This window comes from Aquarana catesbeiana, linkage group LG04 (genome assembly GCF_042186555.1).
Source record: "Aquarana catesbeiana isolate 2022-GZ linkage group LG04, ASM4218655v1, whole genome shotgun sequence".
Taxonomy (NCBI): domain Eukaryota; kingdom Metazoa; phylum Chordata; class Amphibia; order Anura; family Ranidae; genus Aquarana; species Aquarana catesbeiana.
In genome coordinates this window covers 448,270,660-448,296,555 of record NC_133327.1, presented here as the reverse complement: position 1 = coordinate 448,296,555, position 25,896 = coordinate 448,270,660, and positions in this window count along the sequence as shown.

Here is a 25,896-nt window from a genome sequence, read left to right as displayed (position 1 = left end):
CTTGTTCCACAAAAAAACCCAAATTTTCAAAAAACATTTTTCATTGGGACAAAAAAGTGAGGTGAAATCTTCTGAAGAGGAGGAAAGACAGCAAAACAAATGTCACAGGGGTGATAACCCTTCCCTATGTTTTCCAAAAAGCTTAGAAAAGATTTTTTGGCTGGAGCTAAACACGTTAAAAATGTTCAAAATTACAAACAGATTCTACTTAACAACAAACCTACAGTCCCTGTCTTGTTTGCACCGCCTGTGTACTGCTGTTCAGAGTATATAGGGCCTGGTGGCCCCACACCTTTCCTTATTTTAATTTGGGTGCGGGGTTCCCCTTAATATCCATACAAGACCCAAAGGGCCTGGTAATGGACTGGGGGGGGTACCCATGCCGTTTGTCTCACTGATTTTCATCCATATTGCCATGACCCGACATGACATTAAACCCGCAAGCAGTTTTAAATGAGATTTTTTCCTTTAAAAATGACATTTGGTGCAGGGACTGTTCTAAACATGGGAAACACGCGTCACTTTACAGGCATACTATAGACACCCCCCAGGTACGATATTTAAAGGAATATTTCACTTTTTTTTTTTTACTTTAAGCATCATTAAAATCACTGCTCCCGAAAAAACGGCCGTTTTTAAAAGTTTTTTTTGCATTGATACATGTCCCCTGGGGTAGGACCCGAGTCCCCAAACCCTTTTTAGGACAATACCATGCAAATTAGCCTTTAAAATGAGCACTTTTGATTTCGAACGTTCGAGTCCCATAGACGTCAATGGGGTTCTAACGTTCGTGCGAACTTTCGGTCCGTTCGCGGGTTCTGGTGCGAACCGAACCGGGGGGGTGTTCGGCTCATCCCTATTCAAAAGCACCATTTAGGCTTGGTTCACACTACTACAGGTGCATGTACCTCTCTGCTGGTTGTGTACAGGGCAACCCATTTATTCACGCGTGAAAAATGCAGAAAAGTAGTCCTTAACGCTTTTCCGAAGATGTGCTGCACCAAATCACTTGGCCCTGGAGTAGATCCAGGAGCTTAAGGTGTGTCTGCCTAATTGCAGCATGTTTCTGTGTGTGTGTCGGGAAAGCATGCAATTTTGCACACCTTCCTGACATGCACTAATGTGAACCTAGCCTTAAAATATCCCATGAATAGACTTCAAAGGGGGGCCTGGAAGTGCTAGGTAATGGATGTTAGTTATCCTAGAATAAGAAGTGTGATTTTCCTGCTTCAAGAAGGCCCTGTGTATGGCAAGCATATGAAGGTTGCAAAGGAATGACAGAATATTGTGAGAACCATTGGTGAAGTGTGGCTCCTGATAATCAGGAGAGAGGCAATGCTTTGATGAGGTAAACAGTGTCAGGATTGTCATCTGAAAAATTGAGGATGAACATTTTGAGAGGCACTAGGTAGTAATTAGCTGAACTGCCCTGGGTTTGGTCTGAGAAGTTATAAGAAGGTCAGATGCCGAACCCTAACCTCATTGAACGGGAAATGACTCTCTTGAATAAAAAATGCCCATGTTTTGGGCTAATAGGCAATAAGGTGTCAAAAATAGCATGGCATGGAGGTGGGTCTGCCCTGGGGAACATGCACCAATGCAAAAAAAAATTAAAATAAAGGTGGCTGGGAGCAGTTATTTATTCAGCACTGATATTTACAAAGGAAAGGGAGTTTTAAATGACCAGAAAATGGCATCTCCCTCCTGCCTATTTGTTTACGAAAAAAAGGACCCAGACCCCAAAGGTTTGCAAAAATACATAGAAGACCCTGAGGGTCTGGAGAGGTCTGTGTGCTGTTTTTTTTGTTTTTGTTTTGTTTTTTTTATTAAATAAGCTGGCAATGAAGTTTTATTTGAATTTAATTTTAACCACTTGCCGCCCGCCATATAGCAATATGATGTCTTCAAAGTGGTTGCGATATCCTGACCGGACCTCATATGACGTTGCCAGAATATCAAGCCGCTGTGCGCCCCGGGGGTGGCAATCGTTGTTGCGGTGTGTCAGTCTGATGGAGACTCTTTACCACATGATCAGCTATGTCCAATCACGGCTTATCACAGTGCAAAACAGGAAGAGCCGTTGATCGGCTTTTCCTCACTCGCCTCTGTCAGACGTGAGTAGAGGACAGCCGATCGGCTGCTCCTCTGACGGGGGGGGTCTGTGCTGATTTATTATCAGTGCAGCCCCCCCTGAGGATGCCCACACTGGACCACCAGGGACACCAGCAGGACCACCAGGGATGCCCACCACTAGTCACCACTGGGTATGCCACCCATGGCCACCAGGGATGCCAATCAGTGGCCCACAATGGATGCCAATCAGTGTCAAACAATAATGCCTGCCAATCAGTGATGCCCATCAGTACCATCAATTAGTGTACATCAGTGCCACCTATCCGTGCCCATCCATGCCCATCCGTGCCACCTATCAGTGCCCATCTGTACCATCTATCAGTGCCCATCTGTGCCACCTTTTAGTGAATGAAGAATGAAAAATAAAATTGTGGATACACAACCATGTAAGCGAATGGGCCAGGTGATGTCAGTGGTTGGCAAGGACAAGGTGGCTGCAAGTAGTTGCTGCTTCCTTAGCAACCATTGAAAACTGGAAGCTGTCATGCTCATTTACACTGGACACCCTAAACCATCCTAAACATCTTTGGACCACACACTGAGCTCCTTCTTGGTACTAGGAATAAAGCAAAATTGAAATGGTTGTCAAAGCAGAAGATTTTTTTATCTTAATGCATTCTATGCATTAAGATAAAAAAAAAACTTCTTTGTGCAGCAGCCCCCCTCAGCCCCCTAATACTTACCTGAGCCCATCTCGATCCAGAGATGTTGCATGAGAGACTTGACTGTCCGGGACTCTCCCTCCTCATTGGCTGAGACAGCAATGAAGCGCCATTGGCTCCCGATGCTGTCAATCAAAGTCAGTCACCTATTAAGGAGAGAGGGGGCAGAATTTGGCCAAGGCTCCAAGTCTGAATGCACACAGGGAGCTGTGGCTTGACTGGGGTTCCCCCATAGCAAGCAGCTTGTGGTGGGGACACTCAACAGGGGGGAAGGGCCAAGAGTGCTGAAGAGGGACCCAAGGAAAACCACTGCGCAGAGCAGGAAAGTATGACATGTTTTTTTTTTACAAAAAAAAACCTAGACTTTAGTATCACTTTAAACTTTTTAACTAGTAAGTTTAAGGTACCTGTTAAAAGGTTTAGTCCAGAGTGGAGCTCTGGCTGGGGATTGAGTCATTAGCATTGTCAGGCAGGCCAGGTCAGCAACAAGTCTTGACAGCAAGGTACAAAGTCAGAATTCAGAAGCGTGGTCAGAGACAGGCAGGGTTATACATAAACTGGCAGAGTAATGCAGAATCCTTAGGCAAAGAGAGTAGTCCAGGAATCAGGCAAAGTTCAAAAGACCAGAAGTTCAGTAGTTCAATAGTATTATTATTATTATTATTATTATTATTATTATACAGGATTAATATAGCATACACCCAGGGAAACAGATCCAACAAACGGGCACAGTGTACAGGAATCTTGCTATTTAAGCTGAGCTAATTATGGATTGACTGCAGCCGGAGGGCAGGTGGCACTAGAGTGTCTCAGGAGCAGATGTACTAAGCAGGATATTTGCTGCAGAGGCTCAAATTGCCCAGTGGCAGAGCAGAGGGACAGAGGTGGAAGAAACCAACTTCAAACCTAGGCACATGACAGACACCCTCCCCATAGACCCCTTTGAATGAGGGCATGAGCATGTAAATCTCTAGTGGGAACCCACGATCGATCAGTCACAGGGTATCCCTTCCAGTAAACAAGGTATTGTACCTTATGGAAAGGGAAAAAACTGCGCTTAGAATTAAAAACACAAAAAAACACAATAATATAATTGGATGGACCAGTCCCAAAAGCAGCAATTAAAGTGGAGTTCCACCAAAATATTTTTTTTTAAGTCAGCAGCTACAAGTACTGCAGCTGCTGACTTTTAAAATATGGACACTTACCAGTCTAGGACGCCCGCGGTGTCGGGACACGAAGCCTATATGTCGGTCGGCTCTCGGGTGCTGCCACCGCAATCTTCAGTAAGGGAATCAGGAACTGAAGCCTTGCGGCTTCACTTCCCGGTTCCCTACTGTGCATGCGCGAGTCACGCTGCGCAATCTGGATGGTCCCTGCTGTCTCTGGGAAGTGGCGTATTCTGTGGCTCTATGCCCAGATGTGGGTGCAAATACCTATCTTGTTGCACCCCCTCCCCCTGAAAGGTGCCAAATGTGACACCGGATCGCGGGAGGGTTCCGAAAAGCGGAGGTTCCATTTTTGTGTGAACCTCCGTTTTAAATGTGAGATATAGCACAAACATAATAGAGAGGAGAATAATTGCGCCAATTACAGTCCATATATCCAGTTGCAGGGCATGACAGTTCCAATACTTTTATGTGGCTGAAAAAGTTCAAAGAAGGACACCACACTGGTGTAGTCACAGATAAGTGTCCCTCCACCTCATAGAAGACACGCTTACCAGATAGCAAGCAAATTTGGGCAGATGGCTTTAACCCAGCCCAGGCCTTTGCTTTCCACGATCAGGATTCTGCATACAGGTTGATATGACCCTCAATTGGATACCATGAGATCCGTGGCTCCATGGGAGATGATTTGGCAATCAGCCCATAAAGGAAGAAATAATATAGACCATAGCGTGATACTGTATTGCATATGGAACACCCCAGAGATATTTAACACAGACAAGCGAACCGCCACCTTACAGAGAACACGCTTTCCAGATAACCCAAAGGAATAAGCATATGGCTTTAGCCCAGCCCAGGCCTTTTTCTCAGCAGGAGATCCCGGGATAATGTGAGATGATAGGTTCTCAGGCAAATTACCATATGATCCATAACTCCATAGATAGTACATCAGTAATCAGCCCCAAAAAAGATAAGGTAGACCATAGCCTGATACTGTATGTCTTTGCTGTAAGACAGGGGTTCCTGGATTACAAGACTGGCCGAACACAGTTACAGGACCTTTCCGTATATTATTGCATACCCGACCAGGAACATGTTCTCGTGTCAGCTGTATATGGCATATGCAGTATCTTTGTGGCGCAGCACACAAGATCGTTGGGTTCCCTTACTAAAGAAGTCACGGTGGTGTAGTAGTCCATTTGACGTAACGTGTATAGGGGGAAGAAGTCGCAGTGGCAACGTCATCCCGAGAGCATCTTGTCGTTTCTATGCATCCTGAGCCCGCACTGCTCAAGTGATAAGAAAACAAAGTAGATATGGCGCTGTTCTCCTGTTAACACATAGTGGTATAAAAATACATAAGCTGCTTCCTTTAGAAAAATCCTAAAGACTAAGAAGATATTACGCCGTGTAAATTATAAGTGTTACCAATGTGTACCAATTGTGTGTTACCAAATAAAACCAAGCCATCCAGTCCTGGTGATTTATTTGTGTTAAGCTTTTCTAGTCTTTTTCGGACACTGACTTCTGTTAGCCATAAGGGTACATTCTGTGATACGCTACTAATGATACAGTCTTTCTATACCCCTAGTTTTTCTGTGTAAAAACTGAGTAGAAGAAAGCATTTAGTACAGTTGCTTTATTCTTGTTATGTGCAGCTAACTTCCCTTCATCATCCTTTATGGAGCTCTGACCTCGCTTTTTTACTGTTAATATATTGAAAACATTTCTTGGGATTTTTTATGCTCTCCTCCACTATGTGCCTCTCATAGTCTTATTTAGCCACCCTGCTTGCATTCTTACACCTCTTATTGCATTTCTTGTAGTGTTGAATGCTAACAGTGACCCCTCGGTTTTATATTTAAACCTTGGCTTTAAACCATGACCAATGGCTCCCACAGCTGCCAAAAGCCAATCAGGAGTGTGAGTCCCAAGAGAGACAAGGCTCTCGTGGACATCGCTGGATTGTGAGGGGGCTAAGGTAAGTATTAGGGGGGCTGGGGGGCTGCTCCATATAGAAGGTTTTTTAGGATGCATGATGATAAAAAAACCCATACAACCACTTTAATGCTTTGGAAAAAATATCTTCCCCCTACCAGCCAGCAATGGTTTGACCAAATGAATATGTATTTATTGATAGAGAAGAATATACTATACTAAGTTTGAAAATAATCAAGGGCCAATGGCTCGATATCCCCGGCCTAGTAACTTTTGAATTAGTTGGTGATAGAGTTCATCTGAAGAGTGGGATGCCTTATTTGGTTCTACTTTCATTTTAAGAGATTTTGCTGTTTACATACAGTACCTGAGGGACTTATTCGTGTAGCTTCTTCTTTGTGCTGGTATATTTTCATTGCTGGTGTATAATGGTCAAGATGTTCAGCTGAGAGATTTCTTTTAAGATATTTTAAAATGACTGGAAGCAAAACTTTCGACTGTGTATAACTTTACACTCTTGGGGTATACAATGACTAGTCAATTACCTGTGGCACATCACAAGTTGCATAATGTACATTTGGCAGAGAGCTGTACATTTTCTTTTTTGTTATGGTTCAAATAAATGCAATAAGAAAAAAGGTTGAATAAGGCTGCATTCGACTAAAGTCAGTTTAAATCAAGGCTAGTTAGGTGAACTGTCAGCATAGACTGAACACCATTAATAATTATCGGTGTAGATGTTGTTATGGAAGAACAGTAATTCAGGGATAAACTTTAATGGTGACCTACGTGAAAGTAAAAGCAAACTACAAAAGCTTAGTTGGCTGCTATGGTTGCGGTAATGACACTGGGGTGAATGAGATCAAAAATACAATCCATTAAAAGATGCTTACAAGGGGAGATACCACGTTAGTATGATCACTTGTCATTATATTGTTAAAATTAGCTCAGCAAACATAGCAAACATAGTGGAAAATTTTACATTTAGAAATCATGTCCAAGAATTTTGCAAACATGATTTTGACTTGCAGTTGGTTGGATCATTTTAGTCTGCAAAGCTTCACCTTATTCACAAAGAAAAATGCAAATTTACTTTGCACATTGAACAAGCTCTGCTCATGATGTTGGTTAAGTGAAATTGGACAATTATACTAACATCTAAATTTTAAGCAGAAACAAGACAACACACTGTACTCTTTTAATAAATACACATTTTTTTATTACATTTATTACATTTTTTTATTACATAAACTAAAACATTGTAAAGAAATAAAAGGAACCAAGAAACAAGTGTCAGTTTTGAAAAGCTTTATTTACATTATAACATTATAAAATTCACTCATAATCTCCTGAAGTGCTAAATGCTGCAGCAGCATTTTAACGCAAGAAAAGGACATTAGAAGCATGTTACAACTCTGAGAACCATTAATATAACATTAGTCCCACTTTCTAACTTAAATAATGCTAGGGTGAGGTTACAACACTGCCTAAGATTGCTGCTGTTTAAGAAAGGTGTCTAGACTGACAATTTAGTCATATCATTTCTCACATAACTGGCTGGTTCAGCAGGGAACTGCCAAATTTCAATCCATCTATGGCTGTTCCTTTTTGATAGAAATTGGTCTAATGATTGGCTTCTCTCAAGGGGAATGTTGGAAAATCATGGCCATTTGCTGCTGAGAAAACCACATTTCCAGCTATTGGTGAGCCTGTCAAAACTACCTGGCTCAACAAAATAAAAAATAAAATAGAATGAGCATCCTATCATGTGCAGTCACTGATTGGGTATTCAGTAAGCCACTGTTATCATGGCCGCCAGCTGAGATTCCTCAATCCTTGCAGTGTAGCGTGTTGTGGAATGATTTCAAAATTTTCGTGTGACGTGTCGTGTGACACTGTACCCAAATAAAATTTATGCCATTTTTCCCACAAATAGAGCTTTATTTTGGTGGTATTTGATCACCTTTTGCTGTTTTATCTTTTGTACTATAACAAAAACAATATTTTTTACTTTCTGCTATAAAACACACAGTGTTCAATAACAAAGTTGAAAAAAAATCTAATTTCTTCATCAATTTATGCCAATATGTATTCTGCTACTGTACATATATTTGGTAAAAAAAATCCCAATAAGCGTATATTGATTGGTTTGTGCAAAAGTTATACTGTCTGCAACCTTTGGGATATTTTTTACATTTTTTTATTTAACTAGTAATCAATCTGACTAGCGATCAGTGACTTATAGTGGAACTGCGATATTGTGGCTAACATAACAGCTCTAACTGACACTTTTTGGAGACCAGTGACACAAATACAGTGATCAGTGCTGAAAGAAATATGCACTGTCACTGTACTAATGACACTGGCTGGGAAGGGGTTAACATCAAGGGCGATCAAAGGGTTAACTGTGTGCCTATTTAAGATAAACAGTATTCAGCGCAGATATATAACACAAATACAAGCCCCTGAATTGCAAACTGACACTTAAGGTAAATTCAAAATAATCCCTCACATGAACAGAAAAAATAAAATAGTGCAGCGCAATAAAATTTAAACTAATAGTTCATAATCATAATAATAGTACTGATATTCAATAAAATCAGCCGAAAATGTTAATTCAAGTACGTGAATGAATCAAAAAACAGCTTCCCCAAGTGAATCTGGCAGACAGAACAATATAACGATGATTGAGGTCCCTCCACCACAGGTATTCAAGCCTCTCACCTCATACATTCGACCCGAGTCAGGTCACAGAGCCTTATACCCACTCCTGGGGTGACAATAGTAAATCGATAAAGCCAATGATCTCTTACAGTGGGCAATCATAAAAAAAGAGGAAGAGGACAATCTAGTGCTCTCTGTATGAACTATTTTATTTGCCAAGTAAAATATTAAAAGATCTACTCACAATGGGTGCACTCATAAACGAGTGCTGGTTTTACATACATGTGAGGTTGTTTCAAACCTAGAATATGGCCGCGGGTGACGTCAGACGTGACTCCTCCCCCATACGCATTACATCCTGTAGGCGGGGACTTCTTCTGCGTGGGGTGGGATACAGATCGATGGCCCAAAATGCTCTTATATTGCCATAGCAACCATCACACAATGAATCGCGCTCTCAGACAAGGCAGAAATATCACCAACCTGATTTCATAAATAAACATTCAATAGAAGGAGAGCCGCTCATTGGGAGACAGATCGCTACACAGCAGAAATAGATGCTAAAATAAAACCAGACCGATAATGTCAATTCACACAGTGTAAGGGACAAAAAGAAAACCTCCATACACTTTCTTTTATATTTCAAAAGGACACTCGGATCTGAGAATTTCAAGGGAAATACACCCTAATTAAAAAACACTCAACCAGGAGCGAAACATAAAAAAATTAAAAAATCCCACTAACGGGACTAATAACAATAAATATAAAAATAATAATGACATCAGTCCATTACCATCTTCCAGATAAAGCAGATTACAAACATAAAAATAAAAACATAAAAATAAAAATAAAAATATTCAAATACAATCCAATACAAAAAATCAACATTCATACCAGCTGGCACCATCACCTTAGTCTCATAAATCCAGAAGGATTCTCTGCGACTTAGCTGGCGAATATAATGACCACCTCTCCGATGTCTGGGGACTTTTTCAAATCCCCAGAATTTCAGATGCTTAGGATCCCGTTGATGACAAATCCTTAAGTGTCTAGATACACTGTGGGTTTTGACACCCCTTTTCATGTTACTTATATGTTCCCCCACTCGCACGTGTACTGTATACTATAGTCCATGACCATCTTAAATTGATTAGTGACCACTGAGTCCACAGATTTTGCAATCTTGTCAGCTACACTAGTACCTCACTAGTACCTTTATCAATGGTTCTTGCTCTCTCTATTTCCCTATTGACCGCAGGTTGTGCATATCCTTTCTGCTTAAATCTTGTTGCTAGAACCTGGGACTATGACAAAAACTCATCCTCTGACATACAATTACGTCGGAGTCGGATGAATTGCCCCCTTGGGATGTTACACAACCACATCTGATGATGGCAACTATTTAAAGGGATATAGGCATTCCGTAGGCTTGAAGTGGTTTCTGGTATGGAATTTGTTATCTTTCTTGAAAATCTCCAAGTCTAGAAACTTAATCTGTTGCTTGTCAATACAGCAAGATAATTGGATATTTTTAGTATTATTATTCAATTTATCCATAAATGACTGTAGGCTAGGCATGTCTCCCTCCCATACCATCACCAGGTCATCTTTGTACCTTTTGTAGCAAGACAACTGGGGCGGGCGATCACAGAACACTACATCCTCCTCCCAGTGGGCCATAAACAAATTGGCCACACTGGGAGCAAAACGAGCGCCCATCGCCACACCCCTTGTCTGCAAAAAATATTGTTTGTTGAACCAAAAATAATTATTAAGTAAACAAAACTTCAGACCTCTAAGTAAAAACTTAATATGTTCTCTAGAGAGATCAGTACCCGCTAGTGCCCATTCAACTGAAGCCAGGGCTACATCATGATCAATGATGGCATACAAAGAACCTACATCCGCAGTGATTAGTATACTAGTCGGGGTACAGGAAAGAGTATCTAGGATCTGAATGATCTGTTTGGTGTCTCTTAACCACTTCAATACAGGGCACTAGGGATGAGCTTCGTGTTCGAGTCGAACCCATGTTCGACTCGAACATCGGCTGTTCGATCGTTCGTCGAATTGCGAACGATATGGGCCATTCGCGCCAAATTCGTGTGGCGCGTCACGGCCCATAATTCACTGCGGCATCGCAGTGCATTGCTGGCTGATGATTGGCCAAGCATGCACTATGACCCGCATGCTTGGCCAATCACAGCGCCGCCTGAACAGAGAGCCGTAATTATGGCTCAGGGGATTTAGTACACGCCCCACACTATATAAGGCCGCCTGCATGGAGGCCCTGTGTAGTGTGTGTGTGCGTTCATTGAGAGAGAGAGACAGACAGACAGTGACATTTGATTTGAGTTAGATAGATTAGGCAGAACAGTCAGTCAGTTAGCTGCACTTACAGTGTATTGTGTATATATATGCATCCCAGGTGTTGCATATATATATATACACTGTATTCAGTTTAGCTAGATCCGTTCTTGTTATCTTCCTACTGACAGGCAGGCTTGTCTTGTTACAGTATTTACAGCTACCTGAAGAAAATTACTGGTGTTCCTTTGATCCTATTAGTACCACAGTCAGGCAGCTAGACTATTTACAGTGCAGTGCGTCCTGCTCACAGTGTTCAGCTAAACCTACAAGTTAGTGGGGTGCGTTCTGCTCACAGTGTTCAGCTAAACCTACAAGTTAGTGTGGTGCGTCCACCTCACAGTGTTCAGCTAAACCTACAAGTTAGTGCAGTGCGTCCTGCTCACAGTGTTCAGCTAGATCCGTTCCTGTTATCTTCCTACTGACAGGCAGGCTTGTCTTGTTACAGTATATACAGCTACCTGAAGAAAATTACTGGTGTTCTTTTGATCCTATTAGTACCACAGTCAGGCAGCTAGACTATTTACAGTTAGTGCAGTGCGTCCTGCTCACAGTGTTCAGCTAAACCTACAAAAGTTAGTGGGGTGCGTCCTGCTCAGTGTTCAGCTAAACCTTCAAGTTAGTGCGGTGCGTCCTGCTCACAGTGTTCAGCTAGATCCGTTACTGTTATCTTCTTACTGACAGGCAGGCTTGTCTTGTTACAGTATATACAGCTACCTGAAGAAAATTACTGGTGTTCTTTTGATCCTATTAGTACCACAGTCAGGCAGCTAGACTATTTACAGTTAGTGCAGTACGTCCTGCTCACAGTGTTCAGCTAAACCTACAAAAGTTAGTGGGGTGTGTCCTGCTCAGTGTTCAGCTAAACCTTCAAGTTAGTGCGGTGCGTCCTGCTCACAGTGTTCAGCTAAACCTACAAGTTAGTGGGGTGCGTCCTGCTCACAGTGTTCAGCTAAACCTACAAGTTAGTGTGGTGCGTCCACCTCACAGTGTTCAGCTAAACCTACAAGTTAGTGCAGTGCGTCCTGCTCACAGTGTTCAGCTAGATCCGTTCCTGTTATCTTCTTACTGACAGGCAGGCTTGTCTTGTTACAGTATATACAGCTACCTGAAGAAAATTACTGGTGTTCTTTTGATCCTATTAGTACCACAGTCAGGCAGCTAGACTATTTACAGTTAGTGCAGTGCGTCCTGCTCACAGTGTTCAGCTAAACCTACAAGTTAGTGGGGTGCGTTCTGCTCACAGTGTTCAGCTAAACCTACAAGTTAGTGTGGTGCGTCCACCTCACAGTGTTCAGCTAAACCTACAAGTTAGTGCAGTGTGTCCTGCTCACAGTGTTCAGCTAGATCCGTTCCTGTTATCTTCCTACTGACAGGCAGGCTTGTCTTGTTACAGTATATACAGCTACCTGAAGAAAATTACTGGTGTTCTTTTGATCCTATTAGTACCACAGTCAGGCAGCTAGACTATTTACAGTTAGTGCAGTGCGTCCTGCTCACAGTGTTCAGCTAAACCTACAAAAGTTAGTGGGGTGCGTGCTGCTCAGTGTTCAGCTAAACCTTCAAGTTAGTGCGGTGCGTCCTGCTCACAGTGTTCAGCTAGATCCGTTACTGTTATCTTCTTACTGACAGGCAGGCTTGTCTTGTTACAGTATATACAGCTACCTGAAGAAAATTACTGGTGTTCTTTTGATCCTATTAGTACCACAGTCAGGCAGCTAGACTATTTACAGTTAGTGCAGTACGTCCTGCTCACAGTGTTCAGCTAAACCTACAAAAGTTAGTGGGGTGTGTCCTGCTCAGTGTTCAGCTAAACCTTCAAGTTAGTGTGGTGCGTCCTGCTCACAGTGTTCAGCTAAACCTACAAGTTAGTGGGGTGCGTCCTGCTCACAGTGTTCAGCTAAACCTACAAGTTAGTGTGGTGCATCCACCTCACAGTGTTCAGCTAAACCTACAAGTTAGTGCAGTGCGTCCTGCTCACAGTGTTCAGCTAGATCCGTTCCTGTTATCTTCTTACTGACAGGCAGGCTTGTCTTGTTACAGTATATACAGCTACCTGAAGAAAATTACTGGTGTTCTTTTGATCCTATTAGTACCACAGTCAGGCAGCTAGACTATTTACAGTTAGTGCAGTGCATCCTGCTCACAGTGTTCAGCTAAACCTACAAGTTAGTGGGGTGCGTCCTGCTCACAGTGTTCAGCTAAACCTACAAGTTAGTGTGGTGCATCCACCTCACAGTGTTCAGCTAGATCCATTCCTGTTATCTTCTTACTGACAGGCAGGCTTGTCTTGTTACAGTATATACAGCTACCTGAAGAAAATTACTGGTGTTCTTTTGATCCTATTAGTACCACAGTCAGGCAGCTAGACTATTTACAGTTAGTGCAGTGCGTCCAGCTCACAGTGTTCAGCTAAACCTACAAGTTAGTGTGGTGCATCCACCTCACAGTGTTCAGCTAGATCCGTTCCTGTTATCTTCTTACTGACAGGCAGGCTTGTCTTGTTACAGTATATACAGCTACCTGAAGAAAATTACTGGTGTTCTTTTGATCCTATTAGTACCACAGTCAGGCAGCTAGACTATTTACAGTTAGTGCAGTGCGTCCTGCTCACAGTGTTCAGCTAAACCTACAAGTTAGTGGGGTGCGTCCTGCTCACAGTGTTCAGCTAAACCTACAAGTTAGTGTGGTGCGTCCACCTCACAATGTTCAGCTAAACCTACAAGTTAGTGCAGTGCGTCCTGCTCACAGTGTTCAGCTAGATCCATTCCTGTTATCTTCTTACTGACAGGCAGGCTTGTCTTGTTACAGTATATACAGCTACCTGAAGAAAATTAATGGTGTTCTTTTGATCCTATTAATACCACAGTCAGGCAGCTAGACTATTTACAGTTAGTGCAGTGCGTCCTGCTCACAGTGTTCAGCTAAACCTACAAGTTAGTGGGGTGCGTCCTGCTCACAGTGTTCAGCTAAACCTACAAGTTAGTGTGGTGCGTCCACCTCACAGTGCTCATCTAAACCTACAAGTTAGTGTGGTGCGTCCACCTCACAGTGTTCAGCTAAACCTACAAGTTAGTGGGGTGCGTCCTGCTCACAGTGTTCAGCTAAACCTACAAGTTAGTGGGGTGCGTCCACCTCACAGTGTTCAGCTAAAGCTACCTGTAGAAGGTTGGTGGTGTTCTCATACTACAGGCAGGCAGTTGATTTTGCTAGCTGCAGTATCAGTACATATATATATATATATATACACATATCCCAGCTTAGTGCAGCTACAGGCCATTAGTATGTCTGGAAAGCCAAGAAGGAGAGGCAGACAGTCACAAGCCAATAAGAGAGGGCAAGCAGGCTCTGTGTCTAGTGCTGGTCATGGAGACGGTGCATCCTCATCAGCATGTGGCCGTGGGACACGCTTGGGCTTTTTTTCGGCAGCTGGCTGTGTTGAGCCACAACATGTGGAAGACTTGGTCGAGTGGATGACCAAGCCGTCCTCATCCTCCTCATCCTCTCTCACCCATGCCCAGGGTACTTTGTCTGGCAAAGCAGCGGCCTCTTCCCTCGGCTCAACGTCATCAGTGACTCCTTCCCTAGCCCCACCATGTCCTCCTGAGGAGTCCCTCGAACTGTTTGACCACAGTGTTGGGCACATGCTCCAGGAGGATGCCCAGCGTTTGGAAGGCTCTGATGATGATACTGAGCTCGATGAAGGCAGTAACATGAGCGCAGACAGAGGGGGTGCCCAAGAAGGACAGCAATCTGGCAGTCATGCTCCCCCTGCTGCAGTATACTGCCAGGTTTGCTCCAGTGATGAGGAGGGAGGGGATGATGAGGTCACTGACTCAACGTGGGTGCCTGATAGGAGAGAGGAGGAGGAGGAGGAGGCGGCACATCACCAACGAGGCAGGATGCCCTCCAGGGGCCAGCCTAAGGGCAGCACATTGACTACATCACACCCCAAAGCTCCACATGTGCAGGGCGCTGTAGTCTCTGCGCGTTATTCAAAAAGTTCTTTGGTGTGGGCCTTTTTTGAGACGAGTGCATCAGATCGCACCGCTGCTATTTGCAACATATGTCTCAAGCGTATCTCGCGTGGCCAAAACATCTCCCGCTTGGGTACCACATGCTTGACCAGACATATGTTGACCTGCCATGCAGTTCGTTTTCAAGCGTATCTAAAAGACCCACACCAAAGAACAAAGAGGACCTCTCCTTGCTCCTCATCAGCTGAGATCTCCAACCCCACTATACCTTCAGTGCTCTCTGAGACCTGCACTGAGAGGAATGAAGGTGTAGAATTAGGTGTGTCACAGCCAAGTACTTGTGGGCAATCTGCTTTTGGTACACCGACGTCAGATTGTACCAGCCAAATTTCCCTGCCCCAGCTGCTGCACCGCCGAAAGAAGTTTGCTCCCAGCCATCCACATGCGCAGCGGTTGAATGCTAGCTTGGTTAAATTGCTAGCACTTCAACTGCTGCCTTTTCAGTTGGTAGACTCTGCCCCCTTCCGTGAGTTTGTGGAATGTGCGGTTCCTCAGTGGCAGGTACCTAAACGCCACTTTTTCTCACGGAAGGCGATTCCGGCTCTCTACCGGCATGTGGAAGGCAATGTCCATGCCTCGCTGGACAGGGCGGTCAGCGGTAAGGTGCATATTACCGCTGACTCATGGTCCAGCAGGCATGGACAGGGACGTTACTTAAGTTTCACGGCGCATTGGGTGACTCTGCTGGCAGCTGGGAAGGATGCAGGACAAGGTGCAGTAGTGTTGGAGGTTGTTCCACCACCACGCCTCCAAAATGCTAATGATGGTGACACACCTCTCTCCTCCACCCCCTCCTCTTCTTCTTCCTCCATGGCCTCTTCCTGTGCTTTGTCCTCGGAACCAGTGGTGCTCCGTAGCCATTCAAGGGGCTACGCAAGTACGCAGGCCAAAAGATGCCATGCGGTGCTTGAGCTGGTGTGCTTGGGGGACAGGAGCCACACTGGGGCAGAGGTTCTGTCAGCTCAGAGGTGGTTGACGCCACGCCAACTTAAGGCAGGAATGGTGGTTTGTGACAATGGCACCAACCTCCTCTCTGCCCTCCGACAGGGACAAATGACCCATGTGCCCTGTTTGGCTCACGTCCTTAACTTGGTGGTGCAGCGGTTCTTGGGCAGGTACCCGGGCTTACAGGATGTCCTGTGGCAGGCCAGGAAAGTCTGTGTGCATTTCCGCTGGTCATATAATGCCAGTGCTCGGCTGACGGACCTCCAAAAGGAGTTTAACCTGCCCAAGAACCGCCTAATCTGTGACATGCCCACCAGGTGGAACTCAGCGTTGGCCATGCTGCAGCGGCTGCACACGCAGCAGAGGGCCATCAATGAGTACCTGTGCGACTATGGTACCAGGACAGGGTCAGGGGAGCTTGTTTTTTTTTCCCCACGCCAGTGGGCCATGATCAGGGATGCATGCACTGTCCTGTCACCATTTGAGGAGGCCACGAGGATGGTGAGCAGTGACAGTGCATGCATCAGTGACACTGTCCCCCTTGTCCACCTGTTGGAGCATAATGGACAGGGCACTTGAGGCAGAACAGAGGCAAGAAGAGGAGGACTTCCTTAGCTCTCAAGGCCCCCTTTATCCAGACAGTGTTTCTGCATGCCCGCCGATTACACAGGAAGAGGACGAGGAGGAGGAGGAGGAAGATTGTGTCAGTATGGAGGTGGAGCCTGGCACTCAGCATCAGCAGCAGTCTTTAAGGGATCAGTCCCAAGAAACACATGGACTTGTACGTGGCTGGGAGGAGGTGGCTGCGGACCATGTCGTCCTTAGTGACCCAGAGGACTCCGGACCGAATGCCTCAGCAAACCTACGCTGCATGGCCTCCCTGATCCTGCAAAGCCTGCGTAAGGATCCTCGTATTCGTGGTATCAAGGAGAAGGACCAATACTGGCTGGCAACCCTCCTTGATCCACGTTACAAGGGTAAGGTTGCGGACCTTATCTTGCCATCGCAGAGGGAGCAGAGGATGAAACATCTTAGGGAGGCCTTGCAGAAAGGTCTGTGCAACGCGTTCCCAGAGACTGGGAGGTTACAAACTCCTGTTTCTGGACAACATGTTGCTGAGGCTTCGGTCAGTCAAAGAAGGAGCGGTGGAGAAGGTGGCCGTCTGACCGATGCGTTCAGACAATTTTTTGGTCCGCAGCCCCAAGGTATGATCGGTTCCAGCAACCATCGCCAGCGTCTGTTTTACATGGTGCAGGAATACCTAGGGGCAAGATCAGACTTGGACACCTTTCCCACCGAAAATCCTCTGGGTTACTGGGTCTTGAGGATGGATCACTGGCCAGAGCTTGCACAGTATGCAATTGAGCTACTGGCCTGTCCTGCATCCAGCGTTCTTTCGAAACGCACATTCAGTGCTGCTGGAGGCATTGTAACCGATCACAGGGTGCGTCTGTCCACCGACTCGGTCGATCGACTGACCTTCATAAAAATGAATCAGTCTTGGATCACCACCAGCTACCAAGCACCTGATGCTGATGTAACCGAATAATTTTTTTTTAAATCTCAGATCCCCTCAAAGACTGCCTATGCTGATGCTGAGTGACTATCCCTGAGTAATTATTCTCTTCCTCCTCAATCATCACGCTGATAGCCATGAAAGAACATTTTTGGTTCTGGGCGCCACCACCAATGCCTAAGGCACAATTTTTCAGCCCCTGTTTAACAGGGGCGTGTGATTACAATTTTTGATGCAATACTTTGCAGCAGGGCTCGTTCCTGCGTTCCAACTAGAGTGTCTGTGAGGGGTTGCAGTGTTGTGGCACCAGCACCAGTGCCTAAGGCCCAATTTTTCTGCCCCTGTTTAACAGGGGCGTGTAATTACAATTTTTGATGCAATACTTTGCAGCAGGGCTCGTTCCTGCGTTCCAACTAGAGTGTCTGTGAAGGGTTGCAGTGTTGTAGCACCAGCACCAGTGCCTAAGGCCCAATTTTTCTGCCCCTGTTTAACAGGGGCGTGTAATTACAATTTTTGATGCAATACTTTGCAGCAGGGCTCGTTCCTGCGTTCCAACTAGAGTGTCTGTGAGGGGTTGCAGTGTTGTAGCACCAGCACCAGTACCTAAGGCCCAATTTTTCTGCCCCTGTTTAACAGGGGCGTGTAATTGAAATTTTTGATGCAATACTTTGCAGCAGGGCTCGTTCCTGCATTCCAACTAGAGTGTCTGTGAGGGGTTGCAGTGTTGTAGCACCAGCACCAGTGCCTAAGGCCCAATTTTTCTGCCCCTGTTTAACAGGGGCGTGTAATTACAATTTTTGATGCAAAACTTTGCAGCAGGGCTCGTTCCTGCGTTCCAACTAGAGTGTCTGTGAGGGGTTGCAGTGTTGTAGCACCAGCACCAGTGCCTAAGGCCCAATTTTTCTGCCCCTGTTTAACAGGGGCGTGTAATTACAATTTTTGATGCAATACTTTGCAGCAGGGCTCATTCCTGCGTTCCAACTAGAGTGTCTGTGAGGGGTTGCAGTGTTGTGGCACCAGCACCACCACCACCACCAAAGGCCCAATTTTTCTGCCCCTGTTCAACAGGGGCATGTAATTACAATTCTTGATCTAATATTTCACAGCAGGGCCCATTTCTGCACCCACCAAGAGCGAGTGAGGACTTACAGTGTTGTGGCACCAGCACCACCACCACCACCACCACCAAAGGCCCAGTTTTTCTGCCCCTGTTCAACAGGGGCATGTAATTACAATTCTTGATCTAATATTTCACAGCAGGGCCCTGTGAGGGCTTACGTTGTTGTGGCCACAACAACACCTTAGGGCCAAATTTATGCTGAGTATATAGGGCAGGCCCCTACTTTCAAACATCTAACTTACAAATGACTCCTACTTGCAAACGGAAGGAGACAACAGGAAGTGAGATGAAATCTACCCCTAGGAAGGGAAATTCTCTCCTGTAAGAGTTAATATGGGAAAAATATTTCTCCTTTCCACTGATGCTTGTCAATCCTTGTTCCACAAAAAACCCCAAATTTTCAAAAAACATTTGTCATTGGGACAAAAAGTGAGGTGAAATCTTCTAAAGAGGAGGAAAGACAGCAAAACAAATGTCACAGGGGTGATAATCCTTCCCTATGTTTTCCAAAAAGCTTAAAAAAGATTTTTTGGCTGGAGCTAAACACGTTAAAAATGTACCCATTCAAAATGACAAACAGATTCTACTTAACAACAAACCTACAGTCCCTGTCTTGTTTGCACCGCCTGTATACTGCTGTTCAGAGTATATAGAGCCTTGTGGCCCCACACCTTTCCTTATTTTAATTTGGGTGCGGGGTTCCCCTTAATATCCATACAAGACCCAAAGGGCCTGGTAATGGACTGGGGGGTACCCATGCCTTTTGTCTCACTGATTTTCATCCATATTGCCAGGACCCGACATTACATTAAACCCGCAAGCAGTTTTAAATGAGATTTTTTCCTTTAAAAATGACATTTGGTGCAGGGACTGTTCTAAACACGGGAAACACGCGCCACTTTACAGGCATACTATAGACACCCCCCAGGTACGATATTTAAAGGAATATTTCACTTTTTTTTTTTTACTTTAACCATCATTAAAATCACTGCTCCCGAAAAAACGGCCGTTTTTCAAAGTTTTTTTTGCATTGATACATGTCCCCTGGGGTAGGACCCGGGTCCCCAAATCCTTTTTAGGACAATACCATGCAAATTAGCCTTTAAAATGAGCACTTTTGATTTCGAACGTTCGAGTCCCATAGACGTCAATGGGGTTCTAACGTTCGTGCAAATTTTCGGTCCGTTCGCAGGTTCTGGTGCGAACCGAACCGGGGGGTGTTCTGCTCATCCCTACAGGGCACTTATACACCTTCCTGCCCAGACCAATTTTCAGCGCTGTCGCAGTTTTAATGACAATTGCGCGGACATCCAACACTGTACCCAAACTGAATTTTTATCATTTTGTTCCCACAAATAGAGCTTTCTTTTGGTGGTATTTGATCACCTCTGCGGTTTTTATGTTTTGCTAAACAAATAAAAAAATACCGAAAATTTTGAAAAAAATAAAAGTTTTGCTTTTGTTTCTGTTAAAAACTTTTGTAAATAAGTACGTTTTCTCTTTCACTGATGGGCACTGATAAGGCGGCACTGACAGGCACTGATAAGGCGGCAGCGATGAGGTGGCACCAATGAGCGGGCACTGATGTGCACTGACGATGGGCACTGATATGCGGCACTGATGGGCACTGGTAGGCGGCACTGATGGGTGGCACTGATATGCAGCACTGATGGGCATTGATAGGCGGAACTGATGGGCACTCATGGGTGGCACTGGGTGGCACTGGTGGGCACTAATGGGCATTGATAGGCAACACTGATGGGCATTGAAAGGCTGCAAATATGGGTTCTTATGGGTGGCACTGATGGGCACTGATAGGCGGCACTGATGGGCACTGATGGGCACTGATAGGCGGCACTGATGGGCACTGATGCATGGCACTGATAGGCATCCCTTGTGGCACTGGCAGTGGTAGGCATTGTGAGTGGGCACTGATTGGCAGCTGCCTGGGCATTGATTGCCAGCTGCCTGGGAACAGATTAGTATTTCCCTGGAGGTCTAGGGGCATACCTGGTGGTCCAGTGTGGATGGCTTCCCTGGTGGTCCTGGGCGGCTTCCCTGGTGGTCCTGGGCGGCTTCCCTGGTGGTCCTGGGTGGGATCCGAGGGGGGGCTGTGCTGATAAACAATCAGCACAGACCCCCCCTGTCAGGAGAGCAGCCAATTGGCTCTCCTCTAATCGCGTCTGTCAGATGCGAGTGCGGAAAAGCCGATCACTGGCTCTTCCTATTTACATCGTGATCAGCCATGATTGGACACGGCTGATCACATGGTAAAGAGTCTCCGTCAGAGACTCTTTACCTAGATCGGTGTTGTGGGGTGTCAGACTGACACCCCGCAACAACGATCGCTGTGATGCACGCCCCCGGGCGCGCAGCGGCTCAATATCCTGCAGACATCATATGACGCCCAGTCAGGATATTGAAACCACTTTGCCTCTATCATTCTGCTATATGGTGGGCGGCAAGTGGTTAAATACGCTTCCATTTTAGTAACCAGCGGTTGCAAAGAGAAATCAAGATACTGGCCTAACCGAGATGTCACGGAATCTATCCCATTGACAATCGGTCGGCCAGGAGGATTTTCAGAATTTTTATGCAATTTAGGTAGGAAGTAAGGATGGGCCAAACACCCCCGTTCGGTTCGCATCCAGAACATGCGAACAGGCAAAAACTTTGTTCGAACACGCGAACACCATTAAAGTCTATGGGACACGAACATGAAAAATCAAAAGTGCTAATTTGAAAAGCTTATATGCAAGTTATTGTCATAAAAAGTGTTTGGGGACCTGGGTCCTGCCCCAGGGGACATGTATCAGTGCAAAAAAAAGTTTTAAAGACGGCCGTTTTTTCGGGAGCAGTGATTTTAATAATGCTTAAAGTTAAACAATAAAAGTAAAATATTCCTTTAAATTTTGTACCTGGGGGGTGTCTATAGTATGCCTGTAAAGTGGTGCTTTTTTCCTGTGTTTAGAACAGTCTGACAGCAAAATGACCTGAAGGGTTTGGTATGGATTTTGAGGGGGACCCCCGCGCAATTTTTAAAAAAATTTTGGCTCAGGGTTCCACTTAAAATCCATACCAGACCTGAAGGGTCTGGTATGGATTTTGAGGGGGACCCCCATGCAATTTTTTATCAATGAAACTTTATGTGTATTGCCGTACCGGCAATTCATTATAGCCGGAGCTAATACTTTTAAATGACTTTTTTTCCTTTAGAAATGTCATTTTGCAGTCGGGATGTTCTAAACACGGGAAACATGCGCCACTTTACAGGCATACTATAGACACCCCCCAGGTACTAAATTTAACCACCTCAATACAGGGCACTTTCACCCCCTTCCTGCCCAAGCCATTTTTCAGTTTTCAGCGCTGTCACACTTTGAATGACAATTGCGCGGTCATGTTACACTGCACCCTAATGAAATTTTTATCATTTTTTCCCCACAAATAGAGCTTTCTTTTGGTGGTATTTGATCACCTCTGTGGTTTTTACTTTTTGCGCTATAAACAAAAGAAGAGGGACAATTTTGAAAAAACACAATATTTTTTACTTTTTGCTATAATAAATATCCAATTTTTTTTTTTTTAACAAATTTTTTCCTCAGTTTAGGCCGATATGTATTCTTTTACATATTTTTGGTAAAAAAAATTGCGATAAGCGTATATTGATTGGTTTGCGCAAAAGTTATAGCGTCTACAAAATAGGGGATAGATTTATAGCATTTTTATTATTTATTTATTTTTTACTAGTAATGGCGGCGATCTGCGATTTTTATTGTGACTGCAATATTGCGGCGGACACATCGGACACTTTTGACACATTTTTGGGACCATTCACATTTATACAGCAATCAATGCTATAAAATTGCATTGATTACTGTGTAAATGTGACTGGCAGGGAAGGGGTTAACCACTAGGGGGCGCTCGAGGGGTTAATGTATGACCTAAGGAGGTGATTCTAACTGTGGGGGGAGGGGACTGACTGGGGGAGGTGACCGATCGGTGTCCCTATGCGCACGCGCACCGGGTCCCGAGTGACGCAGCGGGCACGCGCGCTCGCCGCCGGCGGCGCAAGCGCGCCCCCTAGTGGCTCGGGAGGGCGAGGACGTCATATGACGTCCTCCCAGAACAACAGAAGCCTCGTCCCGCCGTCATATGATGGTGGGCGGTGGCTTAGTGGTTAAAGGATTAAAGGATTTTCACTTTAAGCATTATTAAAATCACTGCTCCCGAAAAAACGTCCGTCTTTAAAACTTTTTTTGCACTGATACATGTCCCCTGGGGCAGGACCCAGGTCCCCAAACACTTTTTATGACAATAACTTGCATATAAGCTTTTAAAATTAGCACTTTTGAATTTTCATGTTCGTGTCCCATAGACTTTAATGGTGTTCGCGTGTTCGAACAAAGTTTTTGCCTGTTCGCATGTTCTGGATGCGAACCGAACGGGGGTGTTTGGCCCATCCTTACTTCCTACCTAAATTTCATAAAAATTCTGAAAATCCTCCTGGCCGACTGATTGTCAATGGGATAGGTTCCTATATATTAAAATTTTTTTTTTGCACTGATACATGTCCCTTGGGGCAGGACCCGGGTCCCCAAACACCTTTTATGACAATAACTTGCATATAAGCCTTTAAAATTAGCACTTTTGATTTCTCCCATAGACTTTTTGTCATGGTTATGCAATAGAGTTTTGTTGTCAGCTTACCTGTCTCCATGTGTTCATCTCCAAAGACCAGCTGTCTCTCACCTGACTGCTTTTATTAACTCTCCTCTAGCATGGCATAACTATTATAAGTGGGAACAGGAGCCCCCCTGGGTTGATGATACCCTCATCCTCTCTGATTCCCCCTCCCCCTACTGGGTGCTGGCCTCCAAGCGTTTTCTTCCTGGGTGGGTGGATAATGTACATAACCCCCTCTAAAAGGGGTATGGTAATGATTACATCTACCCCTAGCTCTTCCTCTGTGTTTAAAACCGCTAGGTCCATGAGTTTTAGGGCTTTCATTTCTATTCTGAGTGTGATAGGACTGAGAGGTCCTGACCCCAGATACTTCCTGTTAAGAATTTACCTGGGTGGAGACACCTATTTCCACTTCATTAGTTTCCATAGAGTGTTCATCTGTATTGGATTTCATAACATTAAGGGACTGCCACTTGTTTTTTTGTTTTCCTACAAAGTCATTAAGATCCCTTAGAATTTTTTTTCTTTTTTTTATCCTGTGTCTCTTTATCCCATTTGATAAGTTTAATTTTTAATTCACCTGATAATTGAATAAACTCTGTAAAGTCCTTAAAGGGTTCTATGCGATCTGTGATTTCCTTAATTTGACTTTCTAGCCACTTCTTTTTCCTTTGTTTGCGAGAAAGCAATAATCTCAAAAGCTCCAGGCCCTTACAGACAAAGAAATCACTCCACTCTTTATTGGACTCTTCATCAAACAGAACGTCATTGGGTGGTATATCCCACCTTAACCGTCTAGGGATCAACTAAGCTGATAGGTATTGCTCAAAAGAAACAATATCCCACCAGGTTTTGATCTTTTTCTCAAATGTCCCAATTTTCTAAAAGAGAAACTGAAATCCCCTATATTTGGAATTGACAGCAACCTTACAAAAAACAGCAGTTAATATAATCTCTACATAAGAAAACACATCCATAATCTTCAGCTAAATATAAATGAATTCAAGATAACAATTTAAAATAAACAGTTATCAGCGCAGATAAATATAACACAAATACAAGCCCCTAAATTGCAAGTTGACACTAGGTAAAGGTAAATTCAAAATAACCCCTCACATGAACAGAAAAAATAAAATAGTTCAGCGCAATAAAATTTAAACGAATAGTCCATAATAATAATAATAGTACTGATAGTCAATAAAATCAGCCGAAAATGTCAATTCAAGCATGTGAATAAATCAAAAGACAGCTTCCCCAAGTGAATCTGGCAGGCAGAACAATATAACGGTGATTGAGGTCCCTCCACCGCAGGTATTTAAGCCTCTCACCTCATACATTCGACCTGAGACAGGTCACAGAGCCTAATGCCGCGTACACACAACCGGACTTTCCGACGGTATTCCCAACGGACTTTCGGCGGACTTCCGACTGACTTTCTGAATGAACGGACTTGCCCACACACGACCGGACTTTCCGCAGACTAAGTCTGACAGTTTTCCCGACGGACTTTCGGCGGAGTTACTGTGGACTTTCGAACGAACTGACTTGCCCACACACGGACTAAAGTCCGTTCATTTTGAACATGATGAGGTACGATGGGACTAGAAATGGAAGTCAATCTCGCCGCTTTTATCGTCGAGATTGACACCTTGTGAGCCCCATCACGGGAGCCAGCAAAGAGCATACCAGGCCCTTAGGTCTGGTATGGATTTCAAGGGGGACCCCCATGCCAGAAAGACAGCATGGGGGTCCCCCCAAAATCCATACCAGACCCTTATCCGAACACACAGCCTGGCCGTCCAGGAAAGGGGGTGGGGATGAGCGAGCACCCCCCCTCCTGAACTGTACCAGGCCGCATGCCCTCAACATGGGGGTGGGTGCTTTGGGGAAGGGGGGTGCCCTGCAGCCCCCCCACCCCAAAGCACCTTGTCCCCATGTTGATGAGCACAAGGGCCTCTTCCTGACAACCCTGGCCATTGGTTGTCGGGGTCTGCGTGTGGGGGGCTTATCAGAATTCAGGAGCCCCCTTTAATAAGTGGGCCCCCAGATTCCGGCCCCCCACCCTATGTGAATGAGTATGGGGTACATGGTACCCCTACCCATTCACCTGGGGAAAAAAAGTGTCAATAAAAAAACACACTAGACAGGTTTTTAAAGTAATTTGTTAGGCAGCTCCGGGGGTTTTCTTCTGACTTCGGGGGTCTCTTCCGACTTCTCCACTCTCTCCGGCCTCTTCTCCCACTCTCCGGCCTCTTCTCCCGGTGTCCGTTTCTTCTCCCACTCTCTGGTTCTTCTTGCGCTCACCAGTTCTTCTGCCGGGCTCCTCTGCTATCTTCTGCTCTTTTGCCGCTCTCTTGCTAGCATTGGCCCGGTCTTCTCCATCGTCTTGTTCCCTCTTCTTTTCTTCCGATGTTGACACAACGCTCTCTCCTGTAATGCTGTGTGCACAGTGCGCAACGACTTATATAGGTATGGGGCGTGGTCACCAGGTGATGTCACCCGGTGACCCCATCTCTTATGATGTCACAGTCCCGGGGCATGCTGCGGGGCTGTGCAATCAACATGGCTTTCCCTCCACAATCTGGCGTAAACCAGCAATCTTCCAGGTAGCACAGGGTCCTACTGCCACATATTCTCCCCCCTTGTTTCGAACCGGAGG